A 22,398-nucleotide genomic window follows, 5' to 3' on the forward strand; every position below is an offset into this window, starting at 1 on the left:
CAGGTATCCGAACTCAGCTGTCACGGGTACAAACAAACAAAAATTATGTTTTATGAACAACATTCGATAAATAGGCACATTGCTATAAAGTGATATCTGAAGAGACACAAGCTCCAATATTTATGACTATATTACGAGACAAAACGTACAACTGAACACGGCCTTAAAATAACGAGATAATACTAATAAAAAATAAATAGAAGATTATCAAAGAGCTGATATCGTGGGAAAGAACAAGTATCGTGCACAATTAATGCATGAGCTTCAGGGCAAGACGAGACATTACGACGTACCCGCCATAGTCTATCAAAAGACTTGTCCCGCCACAAAACGATCTTCTTCTTCCAACTGACTTAACGATAAACCGTTCTGAACACGCAATAAGCAGCAGCATAGTCTTAACTTAATTAGAGGCTAAACTTCTAAGGTAGAGAATGGAAGGGATGGGGGGGGGGGGGTAAGATGCAGGCACTTTATGCACATACAAAGGATTCTACCCGCACTAACTGTCACTTAACTGGTCCAAGGACTGTTTAACACGCAACCATTGCATGAACGAACTACCAATTTCTATTCAAAGGGTTTATTTTATTTTTCTGCATGAATGTTTAATGTTCCCCCCCCCCCCCACCAATTATTATAATTGGCAGTCGTAAAAATAAAAAAGGAAGACCAATCACTGCAGCGGAATGTTTCAAGATCAGTGCACGAGATCTTCTATAGGAGACGCAGAGGACTCTTTTAAGACGACACGAAAAATCGAAGTCTAATAACGAAAAATATCGAACACGCACAGAAGTAATTCAAATTATTTCTTTTTATTTCGCTCAGCACACTCATGCATCCATTTTCGGTCGCCATTGTGTCTTGGTGGGATTTAACCGCAACCAAAAAAAACCGCAAGATCTGTTGTGGCGATGCGAATGGCAACTTCAGTTCAGTGCAGAATGGAACCATGAAAAGACCATGGATTGATTACATGAAACTCCCCCCCCCCCCTCGACGGAATTCCAAATCTCCACTAACACACGAGTCACGAATATCGAAAAAATATAGGGTTGTCCGTGCAATTATAAACTGCAATATTCAGGCTTCTATATTTTCCGAACGTAATTGCAATATGTACAGCATCTACACACTCGTATCTAATGATAGAAGAAAAACTGGTCACGATACTAACTCCAGAAACAATAGACGCATTAAGGAATGCTTTAATCAATTATAACCGAAAAACAATATCGACTTGCTCCATTCTCTTTGCATCTTATACTGAGAAGAAAAACGTTTCCCCGAAATGATACGAGGCCGATCGTGCACATGCGAAAAAGCGATCAATTTTAACTCATTTTTCAAAATACATTCAGTAAAAAAATTTATCAAGCGGCTAAGCCTATATGACACGGTCCAGTAGGTCCTCGATTCTTACGGTGTTTCACCAAGGGAGTGAGTGGGCCGTCAAGTGCTACTGGACACCGTTTGTGGTGGTTACGTGGTCATAGTGACAGACTCGCATCGTGGGGATCCGGGTTCGAGCCCCGCCGTCACCACAGCGGTGGTCGACGGAAGTTTGTTTTCTGTGACTCCCAACTTCGAGCCGATCTCCCAGTTAAAAAGTCAACACCAAAGAGCAACAGGCCTGCACACAGTACAAATATTCAATCATCACACTTCACTCAATTCTGAAATACAGATGGCAGCACTGAAAAATCAGACGCAACACTAGATACGCATTAAGACTGTAAGGTACACCCACTTACACTTTCGGCACAACTCACCAGGTAGTAAATTGCCCATGGCGATAGACCTGAGTTGTGCTCGGTTTGAAAGAAAGGCTTTGCTGTCTTTTCTCCCATTATAGTTTGATGTTCTAAGTCACTAATTACTAAAATTTGCCGCCCCCCAAAAACTTACCACCCTGGTCTATAGCCCGCTTGTCCTTCCCTGTAAATACGGCGCTGGAGCGAACTAGTGATATTTCGATGATAAGACGTAGATTTGATAAAAGATTGAGGCCCCCCCCCCACCAAAGCTAGTGATCCTTAAGAATCACTTCAAATATTTTACTGGTCTTCAAATCTGTAAAACATTTTAGAGTATCCAACTTCTTTTCAAAAGCCTGGTTCCAGGGAAAGTTAGAAATTAGAATTACTCTCTAGCTAAAGAGTGGGAATTACAGTGGCATAACTAGTCTTCAACTTGAGTACTAAGTCGTGTCTCAACGGATGAGCCCCAAGACCAGCAAGTCAGACAGAGGTCTTTAAATTATCTAATTATATCATATATATAATATTTTTAACACCTAAATCAAACTCATGGGATACGTAAAAACGTTAAAGCTTCAGGCTCCCCAACTCGTTAAAACGGGCCTGTTCGTGTACTGTCCATTCGTAGCAATCAGAAATTAGATTGATCAAGGATTAGTATGATAGAAGGGTAGAGCACCCCATTGCGCTCGGGCAGTTCAATACAATCAGTCTAATTCGCTTTTGATCACTGAAGATCTTTAAAATTTCTTCGGGACTCCATCAGATTTGGGATTCATCCTGCTCCTCGCTTGCAAACAGTGCCACCAGCGCACTGTCAGGGTGAAGACGCGGCGATCTCCTTAACGGCTGAAGTACTGAGCCGCGTGGCGTACGCAAGGGAAGGGGTTTATAAAGAGCCGAATTAGGGTAGGGCGGTATTCACCGACATGGTTTAATCTATAGTCACAATTTTTTGATTAGAGATCGACACGGATTGGTTAAATTCAGGTTTTTAACCAATCTATGTTGATCTCTTATCCAAAAAATGTGACTACTGTTTAAACCATGTCGGTGAATACGGCCCTTATAGTGTTATTTTGTAGGGGGAAAAACGTAAACCGCCCCCTTCCACCTTGGGAAAATCTTGCGTACGCCTGCGGTACTTTATTGAGTATGCTTAGACTCAGACACCCATGATGTGAATACTTTCAAAAATTATAGTTCAACTGTCGTATCGATAGACTTCAGTGAGAGCACAGAGCAATTAACCCAAACCCTAAGTTGAAGACCGCCGTGATACCCGCTGGTGTAAACCAAATGCAACTATTTTTGACAAGCGATTAATGAACACTATCCCCTCCGTCGATGAGAAATGAGCCTGTATATAACTCAAAAACTTTGTAGATAAGTGAAGGGTTCGCCGTCAATTACCCAATATCTGATATTATGGACGCCGTAATAATCTACAATGTGTTTTTCACGAATCCAGCAGTCAAAGCTGGATCGTCAAGCCATTTAACGACATCGCAAACAACGAGACAAGAATCGAATCAGTCGAAAATATTCACTGATCCGTCATGAAGGCCTTATACATCAGATTCCGCTTCTTTAAGTGGCTTTAAGCTAAAAATAAATGAAAATCCGACACATATACTAGAGTATATAGAAATATATGACACTAATAAACTAGAGGTCACCCAAAACCATGAGGTCATTCTCAGCTACGAGAGGGTTTTACAATAAATGACGGACACCTCAGCTCGTATTGTTTTAAATTATTTGCATGCGGCAGTGCTCGTATCGCTTGCATTGTCTGCATAATTTACATGCGTCATTTCTTTACATCATTTGCATGTGGCATTGCTTCTATAATTTTTATTTTTTGCATGAATGCGTCATTGCTTATGTTGTATACATTATTTGCATGCGCCGCTGCTTGTATCGTTTGCATAATTCACATGCGTCATTGTTGTGTAGTTTTTATTCTTGCATGCACCTGATTTTTACATGGCCGTATAGTTGGAATTTGAATGCGACACTGCTTGCATTGTTTGCATGCGTCATTGCTTATGTTGTTTACATTTACACGCGCCATTGTTTACACTATTTGCATGCGTCGTTGCTTGTACCGTTTTCATAATTCACATGCGTCGTTGCTTGTGTAGTTTTCATTTTCACATACGTCATTGCCTGAATTATTCGAATTTGAATGCGATATTTCTTGCATTGCTTACATTATTTGCATGAGTCGTTGCTTGTATCGTTTGCATAATTGGGCATGTGTCATCGCTTATATTATTTGAATGCAATGAATGAATTCATTGCATTCAAATAATATATGCACTTAATATTCAAGCACATAATATTCAAATAATAGACGCTTATATTATTTGAATGCAGAGTTGTTTACATTGTTTGCATGCGGCATTGCTTGTACTATTTGAATGAGTCAGAAAACGCCAGAAATGAAACTTTTGTGGCATTAAAGCGTAAAATTGAATGAAATACACGACACAAGACTTCGCACGAACGTTTTGATAGTCGTGGCATTAAAACTGAATGGACATTGGCAATACGTAATTACATTTCCCGCAGATAAAGAAAGGAGGATCCATTGTGCAAAAATTGATGACGAAGAACCAATTAATAGACTACATATGCCGTTAATGAAACTCCTAAAACTCTGAACCCTGTTCCTGGTAATAGAAAAACGTAATTACGAATGCAGGTTCAGCGCTAATAGCTGAACCATCAGCTTAACGGGGGTCTAAAATATAATCATGGGATCAAGGAGAGAAAAAAAAGCAATTTTTGACTAATGATTAGCATCGTCCGAATGAACGGACTCTATCTATCGTCAGAAGGTCGAGGCAGTCACACCCTGAACGAGATTGATAGGTAATAATAACCCGGGCTAGTAATAGCCAGGAGTCGATGACCCGAAACAAGTTCTTCGGACAACTTGGTACTCACTCTCGGCCTCTCGATATATAATCAATGAGAAGATAAATCATAAGCCGGCGAACAAGAAGAAAAATCAAGAATTCATTAAGTGGATGATGGTTTGAAGTAGCTGCCATTTTTTCGGCCGACCCTCTCACACACACACAATTATATACAATCTTAAAACTACCTTATTATACCTTCCCACTAAAGGAAAAGAGAGAAAAAAAATTACGCAACTTTTTTATTTTTAAATCGTGTGTGTGTGTTCGAGGCCCACGCCATTTCGTGCGAATGGCGGCGACCCCATAGCAGTTAGAAAATTGACCGCCACTGTTGAAAAGTCAAACCCAATGCCGCACTGACTATACAGGGTGCTCATGAAGCGGCATTCAAGCTTGCGATCTCAGTTGCACCACCAACAAATCACGACGAAATGTTTTTTTTACAAGAATTGGCGATGTACCGTAATTAAGCCTTTATTTCCCGTATTTTTGTCAACAAAATAACACCCTGCACGAATATGATGACCAGGGTTCGTTCTCTCTGGCTATTTATTAACTCTAGCAATTTAGTTTTATCAGACAGAAAAAAAAAACTATTAAATCAGAGAAAAGATTGGCCGCATTGATCAACTGTTTGATTACATTGGCGAATAGACGTTCCTAATTTGGCAACAGTGACAAATTGACACACGTTGTTTGACGTATTTCATTACACACTGATACCTTCGTATTGAAACGGTCCTTGTAGACATAAAGGACGAAAATGAAGATCAATGTCGTATTTTGGATACTTTATTCGTTCTCCAAATGAAGAATTTAGTCGCGATAGGCAGCCCTGAGCGCGACAGCCTAAACTTACTATATAAGTCGCGTTAACGATATTTTGTTTCACTGTAACTACGACATAGTAGTTACCTTAGGTCGATGATAATCGCCAACTATTACCGCTAATCGACGATGGCTGGCTAAATATATGTCCCAAGTTTGGATTCCATAAAAATGGTCAACCCATGCACCAATCTGAAGTTGCTCTAGGAAAATTTTTTTCAAATTACAACAAAAACAAATGGCCAACGAGAATCAATTCTACGAACCCACATTCTGGAGCAGGGCCTCTCTACAGAGGCGTACGCAGGAAAGGGGGCACACAGAGGACCCGTGCCTCCCAAGCCGAAAAAAAAATTAATATTTCGGTAAAAAATATATCGAAAGAAATACCTTTTATATGGTATTTTAACAATTTTCTGTTAATTTAAATGCTTTTTGACAGGTGGTAACTAAAAAATTTCTCGGGAAGAAAATTTTTGTGCTTACACCAAAAGGTTGAACTTGCCCCCTCAATAGTGAATTTATGGCGTGAAAAAACAAAAAATTCTGAGAATCGTTCTGGGTCCGTCAGCCCAACCATTGTGGAGGCCAGAGGCCATGCTGAGAACAGTGAATATGTGGATTAGAGATTGTGTGCCGCTAGCTATTAAAACTGTGTCACCCACCGACCGCCATGCCAAGGAAAAAATTTTGATTTTTCCCGGGTCCTTTTCCAATGTATTTAAAATAAAGAAAACGCAAAAAAAAATAAATCCAAGATTCCTCTTAGGCTCCAGGGCAAAAGCCCAGCGAGCCTCTCTTCTGCAAGAGGCCATGGTCCTTGTTGCATTCAGGCCCGTCATTTAGGGGGGCAGGGGGGCCGTTGCCCCCCCCCGGCTTTTGAAAATACACTAAAAATGGTATAAATATATATATACATACATTGAGTACATGTGCTTTGCCTGCCCCCCCCCCCACCCTGGAAAAAAGTTGAAATGACGGCAATGGTTGCATTTCAAAGTATGACACTGATCGTACGTCATCAAACTAAAAAAAAAAATTCTTCTTCGACTAACATACATAGAAATAAATTGGACATTTTTCAAAAGCATAAAACATCAGAAAAGATCATGTCGATAACAGCAACCACAATTTCACATCCACCAGGCAGATCGTATATGCTCGTTCAACCCTTTCTCTACAGCAGCAAAAAAAAAAACCGCATACCAACTGATCACAAACCATTGAGTGAAATGTTCGGAAGGAAGCGCAAAAAAACCCCAATAAATGATAGGCCCTTTTTCGAGTCACTTTTCATAATAAAAAAAACGCGGAAAAACCAGCCAAGGATGTCAAGACGTGGACAAACTTCGGCTGATGATGACGCTTTGGTCAACCGATCGGCTCCATCGGATTTTCACGGTCGAGGAGGTAAAAGAAAGGATTGTGGAAAGATGATCTTGGCTAAGAAAAACCCCGAAGGTATTCACTGCCATGTACTTATGTGGTGGATGTATCATGTTGGGGGAAAAAATAAATATAGCAGGCTCAACTCAAGTGCGAAAATGGCATTTCCAGTTGTCATCGAGGACATTTTTTTAATCCCCCCCCCCAAAACTCTCAAAATAAAACTGTTTTATAGCAGCCGAGAAAAAATTTCTAATACACCGCTATAATTACCCATTGTCACATTTGGACAAACTTGCGATGTGTATAACGGCAGAAAAAGAGGAAGTGACCTGCGAATATTCTCACAAAATCGGCGTTGGTTCTGATCACTTAATCGTTTCTCCTTCCACGACCCTTAACCGGAACCAGAGAATTGGCAAAGGACATCCGCAATCGTATTTGCACAGTTCAGCTGTGCATTCATTCCCCAATTTATTTGCGATTCACATAAATTATGAGGTGTTTGGGGTGGTGCGTTTTTTGAAGAAAATTTTTTTCACGTTTTTCGAAACCTGCAGCTATTTTCGACCCCTGCATGAACAAAATCATTATTTTTCCCAACGTAATTTTACTATGACTTTTTGTAACGTAAACAAATGACGAACACAATTTCTTTCTCCCCCCCCCCCCATGACATTTATACACAGATATATGAATGATTAGTCCATGGGTCTTCCCATGGCAGGTTTACATTTGAAGAATTTCAAAAGATCAAACTCTCGAGTCTGAGACAGTCTCCAATACAGGGTACACAGGGAGTTTTCAAGTGCGAACACCGTTCACATTGGCGTGCGTAAAGGGGGTGGGGTTCTAAACCCCCTCCCCCAAGCCGAGATTATAGTGTTATTTTTCACGAAAAAACGCAACCCCCCCTACAGAAATTTTTTTGAAAGCCCCCCCCCCATGTCTATCACCATATGAAGAACAGAATCCATATGGTCACAGGAGTACTGCGGAGGGGGGGGGGGTCCATTGCTTTAACAAGACACCGAAATTAGTTGGCGTCACTTCAGCGTGGCCCCCCAACCCTTTGGGGTACAAGGTTTACATCCCTATGGTACAAAGCCTGGGCCATGTCTTGTTTTATCATTTGATGCCACTGTGCGGTCGTGTGGGCATCACCATCTTTACTTCAAAATATGGAAACCAGATGGCAGTACCAGCAAGAACACGAAACAATCATCACAATTCTGACAATATAAATACGTTAGGGCCACGCAGGTACACAAACATAACACGTTCCTGCATGTAACCGATTCGTTAGAAATTGCGCAGAGGAATGTGCACGATATACATGTACGGTTAAATTGAAGTGGTAGTATCATTTGGCTGCAGGGCAAGATGGTGGTCGGCTGCAGTTGGTTTTCCAACTTTGGCGAATGCAAGTCGGTCTATCATTTGAAAAAATCTCTCCGCGAAGAGCATCATACTCGCATACCATAACAATTCAAGAATTTACCATCTTCACTTCAAAATAAAGAAGTCAGATGGCAGTATTATCAGAACACAAAACAAGCATAACTCAAACAATATAAATACGTCAGATATACAGGGTCCATATACCTTTTTAATCCCATTTATCCTGTTTTTAGTCAAATTTTCTCCGTTTTTTGAATTCAAAATAATATCTCATCAAATATTGCACTCGGAAACGTGGATTTTTTTTTTTTTTTTTTGCATCAGGAGAGGCAAGGCAACAACTTTCTAACTGGGTTTTTGAGCACAGGGTGTCCGTATAAAAAGTTAATTTTTTTTTATTTTGATAACCTTACAACCCCTTGCAACATGAATGACGTATGTCTGAGTTCTACAAGTTATTTGAACATTTTTCCTCATTGGAAGTATGCCACTAGGATCAATAGTTCTCCGGTAAAATGTAGTGGGCGCTGATAGCTGTGCACCCTGCATACAGGGTGATTCAGAAAAGATGAGAAAAACTTACGAGGTGTTAGTACACAGCACCAATACAAACAACTGTGATCAAAGAATGCATGGTCTATACATGAAACGCAAACACGCTTGCGCGTTCCGAAACGGCCACTCCGCATACGTTAAAACGGCATTCCTGTTGAAATTTATCGGGAGGGAAAAACATCATGCATGTGCAAATGTAACCTGGGGAAGAAACCGTACACAAATCTGCGTCACAGTGAATAAAAGGAGGGGGACTCAGTAATTAGTAAAGTGCGCCATTATCCCGTACGTTACAACTGTTAGAACGGTTGCACGCTGTAATAACTTCACACGGCTGGCGTCCGCGCCTTTTATTCACTGTGAGGCAGCTTTACATACGGTTTCTTCTTCTTCCCCAGGTTACATTTGCACATGCATGGTGTTTTTTCCTCCCGATAAATTTCAACAGGAATGGGGTTTCAACGTTTGCGGAGAGGCCGTTTCGGAAAGCGCAAGCGCGTTGGCGTTTCACGTTAGACCATGCATTATTTGATCATTTTTGTCGCACCATCGTCATTTTCTGCAACGAGGGCTAATTAGACCGGGACCTACAATTTATTGCAGATTCCGAACGGCAAGCTAGGTTTTTATACTCATCGAGAGGTTGGTGCGCTAACCCCTCGATGTGGGCCTCCCTACGGTAGTAATCCTTTTGTGTGGTCATGTCGCCGTTTCTGTTGTGCCCGTGTGCCAGGAAATTCTTCTGACAAGGACGAACCGGGTATCGAACTCGTGACACCTCTAACCATCCTTTGTTACTTTAGGCCAGTATCTTATCGACCTGGGCTACCGCGCCCCATGCATTCTCAATTGTTTGCATTGGTGCTGTGTACTAACACCTCTTAAAGTTTTTCCCATCTTTTCTGAATCACCCTGTATACATACAACTCGTTCCTGCATGTAACCAATTCGTTAGAAATTTCGCCGGGGAATGTGTTAGAGGAGCATGTAGTTAATTCAGCGGGCCACTGACAGTGATTAAACAATCGAACCACCGAGAAAAAAAATTGTGGTGGTCCACTGGACCAGTAGCGAAACACGTTGCCAGTCAGTTTGACACCTGAAAATGTCTTGTTTTTTGCTGAATATGCTAAAAAAAATACATGCATTTATGTGAAGATATTTTGTTTCAGTTATTTCGTAATCAGTGTCGCTGTTTGAATCTTAGGGAAAAAACTATCCAGTATATTACGCTTTCTTATTAGCAAGTACCTTTTGCAAAATGTTTTCTTAGAATGTAATTTAAATAGGCCTTCAAATCTCCACACTTGTTTATCGATAAAGCCACAGAACCAACAGTGGTGCCTTCATGAGGTTCAACTACAGTCCTAATTGTTTTTTTATGGCTTTCTGCACCCCCACCTCTCTCTGCTGGTATATCACTCTTCTAAATTACAATATATTTAAAAAAAAAATTATTATTCAGAAGAGATTTTTCGTTTAGCGGACCACTCATGATAGCTGCGTAACAGTAGGTACTCGTATTCACTGGTCGGTGGGACAAGTGACTTATGTTTCAATAAACGCTGCAAGTAGTCTCATTTGGTTAAGGGAAAATTACAGATTGTTGTCACGGGGAGTTTCCCTAGCAGGGTGTTATGAATGGAATAGCTTGCCTTTTCTTATAAATTGAACGCCAACGAATTACTAGGAATATGCAAAACCTCTTACGTATTTTTATTGGTACATAGACATGTTCTGCGCATCTCTAATACGCAATGCACGCCTCTTACAAATTCATAAGAGGTTGAAAGCCTTCCCCGTATTTCCAACAGGTTACTTGTAGCACATGAAAGGTTGGGAACCGCTGACCTATGAAGAAAGAATCATCCGATGTGATGGCACATGCCAAATCTCAGGTTTTATCCCTGTCCATTTTCGTTCCTGGAGAACACTTATAACTCCATTTCCCCGCAGTATAAAGAACGAAAATTCTATTCATGGTAGGTGCATGCATAGCAGGTATGCTCAACCTTTTCCGTCTGCTGTCCGAATATGAGAAATGGTCCAAATCGGAGTCCACAAAATGATGTACGAATCTATCGTGTTGCGAATTTCGACTTTTTCGGGAACATCTTTCGCGGGCAGGAAATTGTGCATCCCCTGATGAATTAAAAACTAATAAACGAAAATATTTCAAGATAAGGTCGAAAGTGAAGGTACAGTATTTTGTAGATCAAAGGTATAATTAGCTTTTTATATGGAACAGAAATAGACTGATTAGTGGTTACTAACCACGTCATGTTCTGGCATGTCAAGAAATTGCAAATCGAAGGGGAAAGGAATCCCGTCGTATATACAAACAGTGTAATAGCAAAAGACCAGTCGCCCCGAAGCAGCCTGAGGACACACAAAGCAATTGGCAACCGTAAAAACTCGCGGATTCTACGTTTTGGTCCAAAGAATCACGAGGAAAAGAAAATGTATAGGTATAGCTGTATTAACCATCAGAAATACGTACAAAAAAAAAATGTTTCTAGCATGAGGAGGGGAGCGAAACTATGTAGAGCAAATAAGGCTAGGATATGTAATCTATAAAAATGAAGTTAGAAAAAAAAGAGGGGAAAAATGGCATTCCACGGCCTGACAACCATTTTTCTCAAGACGGGGGGGGGGAAGAAAAAAAAAGGGCAGGGGGGGCTGCAATTTTCAGACAGCCAGGAGGGTTCTAGGTAATAAAAAAAAATGGCGGCAATATATATAATAAGACGACCAAAAAGGTCTTTTATATATGAATATCCTCCACTAGAAGGAGAAGGGGAACGTGCAGAGACGAGACCAGACAGACAGTTAGCAGAAAGAAGACCAGTAGCCAGGCACACACATACATACACACACACACGCAAAAAAAGTAGCCGTCAGACTAGCTACCCCCGAAGGCAAAATAACAAGATCTTGAAAGTTATTAGATGGGCAAGAGAGTGGTGAGTGAGGAAGGGCTACATCAGAGGCACACGCGGGCAAGCAACCCATCAGACCACTAGCAATGCTACTAGTAGTACCAATAAACTAGTCAATTTTTTTTTTTCTTATTTCCGAACTGGTTCCTTGAACAAGAAAAATGTTCTGTTCCAAAACGTGTGTCAGTTTCTTTTTCTTACCCTTCACTTACTTGGTGCAAACCCCCCCCCCCTCCAACAAGTAGCTCCATTCTATCCACTGGATTATGATAAGAATAATATGTGCATAAAATAATAAGGCTATTTCGGAAAAAAGAATGAGCAATGTTACTTAATCTTTAGAAGCGATTACAAGTACCGAGTAAAATCGGGTGGTAACCAGACTTTGAAGGGTGCCCCACGAAATATAAAGAGCACAGGGTAGTGATTCCCAAACGCCTGCAATCTGATTTTGGATGAGAGGACATTCGCTCAGGGCCCAAAAAAAAAAAGGAAACAGTACACATTTACAGACACACTGAACGCAGAAATTTGCAGCTTTCACTTCACAATATGGATTATAGATGGCAACACCTGTATAGCAAGAAGCATGAATGACACTGACAACATAAATCCGTCAGGGTCCCGCACACAACACGTTTCTGCATGATGCAACCAGTTCATTACAAATTTTTCCCCAGAAGAATGTTTACGAGATTCATGTACGGTTAAGTATTAAGTAGTGTAGGCTAAACATCTTTGAACCTCATAGTGAGCCTCTCTTTTGCTTGCTTTGCATACCACACTCCCACCAACAAAAAATCGGGTATCCTGCCCAACGTTATGCCCACGAGATAGGTCCAGGTTGCTGCAGTGAAAAGGCTGATTACAAAGCCTTTACAAAATTTCGCCAAAAATCAACCCCGCGGAGGTTGGGGGTTAGAAGCTATGTGTGCAATACTGGATCCCATGAGTTGGCGCAAGAGGGGGAAGGCAGTGGCGCATTTATAAATGGGCTATGGCCCAGGGCAGCTAGTTCAGTGGGGAGGCAAATTTGAGGTATGAGTGGCCAAGAAAAATTTATACAATGGAAGGGCAACAAAATTTGTACATAACCCTCAATAAATCCGCCTCTGCCCTAGGGACTAGGTCAGTGAGTGACAAAAAAAGTGACTTAAGGGATGAGCAAACATATGAATGACCAAAAGAGTTGATCTAGAGAAATTGTAAACATGTGAATCGACAAAAGAATTTACGGTACGTTTACACATGCATGTGTAAATGATCAAAAGAGTGATCCATAAAGCAAGGACCCATATATTAATGAGCAACTGAGAGTGCTAGTATGTGAGTGACCAAAGCAGTGTGAAAGCATGTGAGTGATTAAAGAGCGACTTGCAGAATGTGTGAAAATGGGAGTGACTTAGAGACTTACGGCAAAATTTGTGCAGCCAACAGGCGGCAAAACCATAAATGCGCCTCTGGGGGGGGGGGTGCGGGGCATGCAGGGAGAAAAATGAGAAGTGTGGGCAATAGGACAAATAAGTTCAAGAAATTCTTCGGAGGACCTTGGGGTTCCAACCGTTCATTAGACATTACAGCTAAGAAAAATTACTAGAACACCAGTTTTTCCCATGTGTTATGAAATTTCGATCGGGCATATGGTGGGCATCAAAAAACAAAAATAAAAAGTCTCACAGATGGTACGCATCAACTAGAAACAAATCAAAACAAACGGTTTGCTTAGAAAGATGATCATGTAGAGATGGAAAAACTCATCAGTAAAGAAAAAAAAAAATCTTGTCACTGTGCCACCAAGTAAACGAAATACGACACATGACCATCCTTTAAAAAAAAAAAAAGTGCATATACTACACACCAAGGAGGAGGAGAATTGGATTACGGTATTCGAATCCGAAGTTAAGGATGCCAGAAATATAAGTGCAAACGGGATCCGCAACCATTAAGAACAGAATTCACCGCCGCATCCTTTCCCATCCAGCCTTCAATTTTGGGTCATAAATTGATAAAAGACCCACTTGTTCATTTCCTTGAAGCCAGGGCTCCTCCCAGAGAGAAGAGAAAGAAATGGTGAGAGATGAAATCGGAGATGGGGCACACACACTAACAAACACAACCATTACTACCATCTTTTTACGTTATGATGATTCCTATATAAGTATGTTGGCTCTTCTTTCTCAGTGAGGGTGGTTTTGGAGGTTTCCAGCTCTTCCTCCTCCTCATCTTTCTCCACTTGGATGTCCTACAATAGAAGATCTCTCCGTATGGGAGCTGTTGCAGCAGGAATAAAATCGTCATATTCAAACAAAATGGGCAAGATAAATAGAAGGCGCCTAAAACTGTCCATGCGTGATAACTCAATTTGATGATATAAAATTTTTGGAATTTATGTTGGTCTACCAACGAAGAAAAGAGTTACCAACAACTCCATTCCATTTTTCGAGGGAGGGAGGATTTGACTTCAAAATATACAGGGTACATAGGTAACCGGGAGCGTGGCATTTTACTGGCGAACCGTTCATCCTAGAAGCATACTTCCAATTAAAAAAAGTATCCAAATAACGTGTAGTACTCAGACATGTCATACCTGTTGCAAGTGGTTGCGTAGTTATTGAAATAGAAAATTAACTTTTTATACCGTCCCCGTGTGCCTAAAAACCCAATTAGAAAGTTGTTGCCCTGTCTCTCCCGATGATAAATAAAAAAAAATCCACGTTTCTAAGTGAAATATTTGCTGAGATTCATTTTTTTGTTGTTTTTCGATTAGCATTACACGCTGCAGAAATTCTACTCTTAGGAAAACCCGGCTTAAATGCGGTAAAACGGTTTTTCCGTATGATGGTACGTTTCAGGATAAAAAAAGTAACATTCTTTCCCCGTAGAGCAGTCACCTTCAACCTGTTACTCGCGAGCACCATGGTGCTCCTGAAAACATCAAGAGTGCTCAATGCTCGTGTCCTATTCCCTGCTCGCGAGCAGTTGATCAATTAAACACCCTGTGAAAACTTAATCAAAGGATTACAATCATGCAAATTTCAGGCATACTCATGCCAACGTTGCTATAAAGGTGCTCTTCGTTTGATGACACAGGTAGTGCTCGCGACCCAAGAAAGGTTGAAGACCCCCTGCCGTAGAGAATAAGAGGCCAAGCCCTAATGTCACGATAGCCCATTTCGGTCCACTGACAGGAATGCAAAGCAACATGGAATGCAGTTCATGCCTATATCTGAACTCAACCTCCATCTCATCGCGCATTGTGCATGCAGACTGTGCACAAATCCAGTCTATCGCCTGTGGAGACACTTCAAAGAAGTTTTTCCACAGACAGCAATCAGGCCTACCACATTCAAAAAATTCACCCATGACACAAGCAAAAAATAACCAGCCAATTTGTCTACTTCCGAATTTGGAAGACCGAGGGAAGCACACTGCGCAGTACTTTCTTAGTATAGGAACCAGCAAGAGAGTGTTCATACACACACACACCCCCCCCCCAAACTGGAATGTCCAGAATAGTGCTCTGAACTTATTTATCCTACCGCCCTTTCCCGAGCGAACCCATTGTTTTTATATTATGTCCATAATTCCATCACCCTCCCCAAAAGGGCAATGTCGCCCACTTTGGGAAACACTGACTTGAAGTTAGAGAATTTACACTTCTTGAGACATGCTCCAGAGCATCCCCAATATCATGGGTCAAATGCAGCAGTCGAAACAGTTGTCCACTATTCCCAACATGCATGAATACGCAGCCCTTTGCCAAAAGGATCTGCATCATCGTGTCCATATTGAAGAAAGTAGAAATAAAAAAAGTAGCACTGAGAAAATTCTTCCATGTTATTTCTTCTTGAAGCCGGCACGCAATCCAGCCAAGTTCGTGTGCATCTATATATATAACCACGATTCACAACACGGCCCAACCCCCCCCCCCCTTTCCCGAAATACAAAAACCTCCTTTTCTATATCACGACGATCGTGATTTAGAAAAAGGCCAAGAATTCCGAGAGAAACGTCAGCTGGTGGACGAGACCAAGACAAGAGATAAGAAAAAGGCCTTGAAGGGGGAAAAAAATGGCTTTGGGTGTTGTTTGTTCTCCTTGGACAAGCTACGGTAATATATTTCCATAGCCAACACCAAGAGACAAAAAATAGGCTATTCTTCCATTGGTTTCAAAATTGCACATGCAAAAAAAAAAGTAGGACAAGGGGTAATGTATACACATGTATATATGCTCACGACCAGAATAAATCAGCGATCAGAAAGTAATCGATCCGAAACTGACACATTTGGACTATCCTAACCACTAAAGAACACTTTCAAGACAAAAAAGAAATTACGTCTCATTGCGTAGTGGTGGTTAATTGGTGTAGTTTAGGCTAAATAGTATTTTGATGTGTCTACGGCTAAGTTTATATTCTTCAGGAGTGGGAGCATTGATGTTCACCATAAAACAGTCACGTAAAGCACTGGTTCTCACCCCCTAGTGGTACTGGGATACTTCCAGGGGACCACAGAAAAAAATGTAGAAAGGGGCCATGGTAGGTGGTTTGGAGGGCTGCAGAGAGCTGAGAAGTGGCACCCGGAGATCACCACCTACATTTTGCAACAAGTTCCCTAGGATGGGGTTTTTCGCCGGTCCCTGGCTAGATTTTTTCACAAACCCCTTCTCTATATTAAATTATATGTGAAAAACAAAAATGATGAAAACCATATCAAGTCCCGGGCTGCAGCTCTGTCATCAGTCCCACTCTTGTGAGGGGTCATGCCGGGGCTTCATGTCCATGAGTGACACCACCTTATGATATTTTGTATAGTACAATTAATTTTGAAAAGAAGTAGTAGGAAATATGTAGACTGTTTTTATTTCCAGCTAAGTATGGGACTATCATAACATCACTTTGCCTGAGAGGGACCAATGATGTTGAGACGGTCCTGATAGAACTCAGACTAGCGGGGGCGGGGAGGTCAATAAATTCTAGGCCAGTGGTCTTGAAGTCAATTTTCGTTCAGTATAAATTCACTGAAAAAATCATTTCAATACGATCATTACAATGAGAGTTGAAGATTCTGGGTAAGACAGGGGAGCCACGAGAAAAAAAAATATGGTTCAAAGGGGGCCACAGGCAAAAAAGGTTAAGAAACACTGACGTAAAGCATCCATCAATAGCCGATATATATAAGCGACTATTAATCATTCACACGTTTACGTACAAGTCATGTGGTTATGCAAATCATCTTCTCCTTCCAATGTGGCTCGATCGATTTATGATCGATCTACTTTTGAGCGAAACTCAAAGATCGCGAAAGTTTCAAAGGAGGGGAAAAGAGAGTTCAGATTTCTAAAATTCAATTGAAATTTTTCACTGGAAGAACCGAGCTATTTCTCTGAAAATACAGTCGACGCTCAATTTTTCATAACTCCAATTTACAAACCGCACGTTTAAACGAATTAATTTTCAGGTCCACAAATAAAATAGGAAGGCCAATTCACAGACTTGAAAAATCTGTAGGTTATCCCGTGATGACACATTCCGCATCAAAGTGTCACATCATGTTGACATCACATGTCAAACAAATAAAAGGGAAAAACTGGGGACTTTTTATAAATTGCAAGCGGGTGACCATATATAGATCTCGTTTTTGCGGGACGCATTTTCCCGTCCTGATTTTTTAGCAATTATTACGCCACTTTGCTTGAATTTAATCACCATATTTGGTTATTTGGTAACAATTACCGATTTTCCTTACTTGAAATCCTGATTCTCCATATTTTTCCTGCGAAAACGGGGTCAGCCTGAAATTGCAAGGACTGGAAGAACATTCTTTAGGGATTTTCCATTCAAACAAAGCTCGATTTGAGGGCTTTTAGGGATTTTTCTATGATAAGAAAAATTGGAAGAATTAGATTTCCGACCAGAATATTTTAATAAGGCTGAAAAATCGGAAGGCTTCAGGGCAAAGCGGCTTGAGATTAATACAGCTTTGCTTCAGGGTAAATCGGAAGCATTAGTACCTATGAGGAAGGGTTTTTCAACAGTTGGCTGATGGGAAGATGAATTCGGAAAAGAAAGAAAATTCACTTTTTTTTGCTGCTCCTGCGGGGAATCGAACCCACGTCCTCTCACTTGCCGGGTGAGCGCACAAGACTACAAAGGTGACGAACCCCAATCTTTTTTTAGAGCTCGCGTGCACGGGACCGTACATGGGTTCGATTTCCCGTAAGGACGATTGAATATTCTTTCTTTCCAGAATCCGTCTCCGTATCAGCCACCTGATGCAAAAAATTCGTCTGGATAGGAGTGTGACATCATCCTTGAATGGGTACACTATTCCTCTGAACGTCTTTCGCATTTCCGGACTTTCAATTTTGCGAACTAATTTTTCGCGTCAGTATGGCTTTGCAAGGAATGAGCGTCGATTGCAGTGCGTGATGACTAGAAATTTTAAACACATAACATCAAAATGAGTAGCAGGGGAAGTTTCTGGCTTTGATGGTAGTGCTAGTCTGAATTTATATTTCTTAGCGAGATGGCCGTGTTTGTAAGAGTTTAGACACGAGCATGCGAAGTAGAAAACTGCGCAAAAGCAGTAAGTGAGCACCAGGGACTGAAAAGTCCCATGCGCAAGGTATACATGGCGACTGAAAAATTGATATTGCGCCTGTTTTGTTTTTATGTATAAGTTAACTGAAGTCTAAGGATATAGCACAAAATTATCAGAAAATATGTCAGCAGGCCCCTGGCTACCTTAAAGTGGTAAAACATGCCTTACCGCCCCCCAGTTTCCCAAAAAATCTGTATCAGCGCGGACGAGAGGGTGGAGGTGGAAATATATCCGCCCCCCCCCCGGTCGAAGAGCCTGTATCCGCTTATTACATGACGCCATCTGGCATGAAAAGAGGGTCCTTAGGTCGCAGACACAAGGCTGTATCAGTTTTGATCAGGGGTGGGAAGTGACTAAGTTCATTTCGGAGCAGCTTTGGAGCAGCAAAATTCAGGATTTGGAGTAGTTTTGGAGCAGCAAATTCAGGATTTGGAGCAGCAAAATATGGGATTCAGAGCAGATATTTATAAATTGGAGCAGTGAAATTAACAAGAATATTTTCGTTAACCCTCAACCCTTTTCAAAATAAAACTGCACTGTCTTTTGTTATCAAACATCTTTTCGTCAGCTTGATTTTTGTTTTTGGTGTTTTCGGCTTTTGACACCTTGTTTGAAAGAGCGGCTGTCATAAAATTTTTTGCACTCGTCTATTTAAGATGATTTTTGCTTACTGAGGGCACTATTTGCTACCTTGAACAGCAGCACTTCAAATGAGCTAAAAAAATTTTATAAGTTTTAAATTAATAAGTTTTAAATGATAAATAAGAACTATTTGCATAATTTTCGTAAAAAACATTCATGTTCTTGGCCTTCCTTCTTCTGTAATAAGTTTTTCAAACGTACAGCACACAAACATTTACATTATGTATATGCTACTGCCAAAGCCCGAAGTGCGGCCAATTTGCTACGGGGCCAGCAACTTCTCGAATGGGCCAAGAGTTTTGCCAAAGTTCGCATTGCAGAAATGATTCGGACTTTGGCCGGCCATTTCGCGAAGCGGCCCGTGATCCCTGGCCAAAGCTCGACGTGCTGATGTAAGTCGGCCCGGAAGGAGCCAAATCCATTTTTTTAATCGCCAACGTGTAGTACACGCAACAGCTGTATTGTGACGAGAGGGGGCAAAAAGCGAAAACTACAAAAATAATTACATATAGTTTTTCTGCCAAATTTTGGAGGGGAAAAATTATTACCGCATCGTGACTGCGGTTTGATGGGTTGCCATAACTGACATGGACATAATTATCACAAAAAAATATGCCAACTTAACGATGATCCCTGATAATGTCATTTGTTATCCGACTTCGGTCAAGGATCATCGGCCTCTTCGCGAACTGGCGGGTTAATATTTAACGAAATTGACCAATTCACGAAGTGGCCGACCCCGTCGTGAATTGGCTAATTTTGGTCTCTGGCAGTAACATATACATTCACATACTATAAATTACTGACCTGTACCAAGAGGTCACAAAATATAGATAGGAGCGGTTTTTTGGTAGTAAAATGGTGTTTTTGATAAGGTGGGAAGTAGGAAGTGAGCATCCATAGAACTCTGGCCTATCCGGCTTTTCTGTTATCCAGCCCGTCTTTCCACTACATTAGAACGGATAGTCTGGATTCTACTGTGCTACATAAGTTTTAAGACCGTTTCAATAGTTTTGGCCACTTAATGACCAATTTATTTTGACTGGTTGAAACAACTTCTGACCAATATCTTGGCCAAAATTGGTTTTGACCAGCCAAAACTACAACCCCGCCTGGACAAGTCAAAGAATAAACAAACTATCTTGAACCAAGTTTGTCGGGGAGGGGGAGGTGTTCGTAGCCTATGAACTTTGCTGGTGCCTAAATTTTTTTTTGAATTTGTCAAGCCCTGGCGGCACTTCACAATACATAACACACACATTTTGGAGACATTCAAAATTAAGTAATAGGGAACACACATAACATACACATTACATGAATATAGTATATCATAACACTTCACGACATGTACCAGTTCATTAGAAATTCCCCCAAGGGAATGTTTACGAGATATAGCCTATACGCCATTTAGCCTACTACTAATCATATATGCACCTCATAAACATTTTCTGGTGAATTTTTCTAACATTAGTACATGCCGGAATGTATGTTCTGTGTGTGTGTGTGTGTGTGGTCTTAACGTCAGGGCCGCAACTAGGGGGTCGCAGGCGGGTCTGGTGCCCTGGGTGCCGGACTAGAAGGAGGGTGCAAATTTCACTCTTTAACCTCTCCTTCAATATTATGGGGGGGCGCCAAAATGCGGGCTTGTCCCAGCTGACCAAGCATCTAGTTGCGGCCCTGCTTAACGTATTTATGTCAGCGTCAGCCATGGGCAAGCTGCATTACAAGAGATGGATTCTATTATTGAAAACAAGACATGAGAGCTGGTGGATTTACTAAGTTATAGAAAAGCCAAATTGCTAAGTTATAGAAAAGCCAAATTGCTAAGTTATAGAAAAGCCAAATTGCTAAGTTATAGAAAAGCCAAATTGCTAAGTTATAGAAAAGCCATAGGAAGTCGATGGATGTTCAAAGTGAAGAAAAATGCAGATGGTGCATTGACAAGATATAAGTCACTAAAGGATTTGGACAGGTACCTGGTGTAGATTACACGGAAACATTCAGTTCAGTTGTACACTGGGATACTGTGAGAACAATGTTAAGCATGGTTGCAAAGAAGAAATTAAAGATTGTTCAGTTTGACATCAAAACTGCATTTCTTCATGCAGAACTGAGCGAAGAAATCTACGTGAACCAGCCAGAAGGTTTCGAGAATGGTTCAAATCAAGACTGAAAATTGATAAAGAGCATCTATGGACTGAAAAAAATCCCCCAGGTGCTGGACCCTAAAGCAGAATATACCAAAATGTGTGATGTAGGCCTATGTCACAGAACAGTTAGTCTTGCTGCAGAAAAATCTGGAAGAATTTTAAGAAAAGTGTAGAAAAAAGCTATTATGGGAATTTTTACCGCAGAACATTTTCAGTCAGCTGAGGGCACTCGTTGCAGAACAATGTAAAACATTCTGCTTTGAGGGCGCTGGAATGAAAAGTTCAGCAAATTGCTAGGGAATTATAGCTCAAAATCTTCAAATTCAGATCCATGTTTGTTTGTTAATGCCAAGAAAACCTTTTTCCCCATCCTTCATGTGGATGATGGACTGATATTTGCCAAGAACTTGGAAATGTATTTCTTGACCAACTCAAATCTGAATGCACAGCTGTTATGTTAGATAATATCAAGTATTTTTTGGCGTATGCATATTGATTATTTGGATGATGGATCAATTCTCATTCATCAGGAGTCTTATTGAATACGAATATCAGCCTGTTCCAATATGATCGATACAAATCCAATTGGCACACCTATTTAAAATTGTTCCGTAACAGCAGAGATGTCTACAGCTCCAGCCCTTGATGTTCCTTACAGAGAAGCTATTGGGAGTCTCATGTTTCTGGCTATGGTCACTTTTGGCCTAATATACCTTACACAGTTTGTGTGCTTTCTTGGGTGTTACGACAAACCTCGAGAACGTCACTGGAATGTAGTGAAAAGGAAGTTGAAATACCTAAAGGCTACTGTGAATTGGGGTATTTTGTATTCATCTGATTCCAACAGTGGTGCTTTAGAAGCATTCAGTGATTCAGATTACGCAGGAGATCTATGTCAAGGAGATTGACCTCAGGTATGGGTGTTTTTGCACAGCAAGTGGAGCAATAATATAGAAAAGTCAGCATCAGAAACGTCTTGCTGTATATACAACTGAGGCTGTCGTGGCAAGTCAAGCTATGAAATAAATGGCATGGTTTCATTATTTGTTTCAAGAACTTGGGATTTCTAGCAGTATCCCTATACTACAGGTTGACAACCAGAGGGCCATCATTACTCATAAAAAAATCCTGAATTTCACCACTACTTAACTGTACATGCACCTAATACACATTCATCTACAGAATTTCTAACGAATCGAC

At 40.9% G+C, this 22,398-nt stretch overlaps 1 protein-coding gene across 1 annotated transcript in view; it reads right to left on the reverse strand.

The window, feature by feature from the left end:
- Positions 1 to 22,398, reverse strand: part of fng (Fringe glycosyltransferase) — a 48,366-nt gene that overhangs the window by 24,464 nt on the left and 1,504 nt on the right. The gene's annotated exons all lie outside the window — the stretch shown is intronic.

The sequence above is a fragment of the Pholcus phalangioides genome, unplaced genomic scaffold (genome assembly GCF_987345545.1).
Source record: "Pholcus phalangioides strain wild (caught in Gottingen) unplaced genomic scaffold, Ppha-v1.0 ptg000042l_1, whole genome shotgun sequence".
Taxonomy (NCBI): domain Eukaryota; kingdom Metazoa; phylum Arthropoda; class Arachnida; order Araneae; family Pholcidae; genus Pholcus; species Pholcus phalangioides.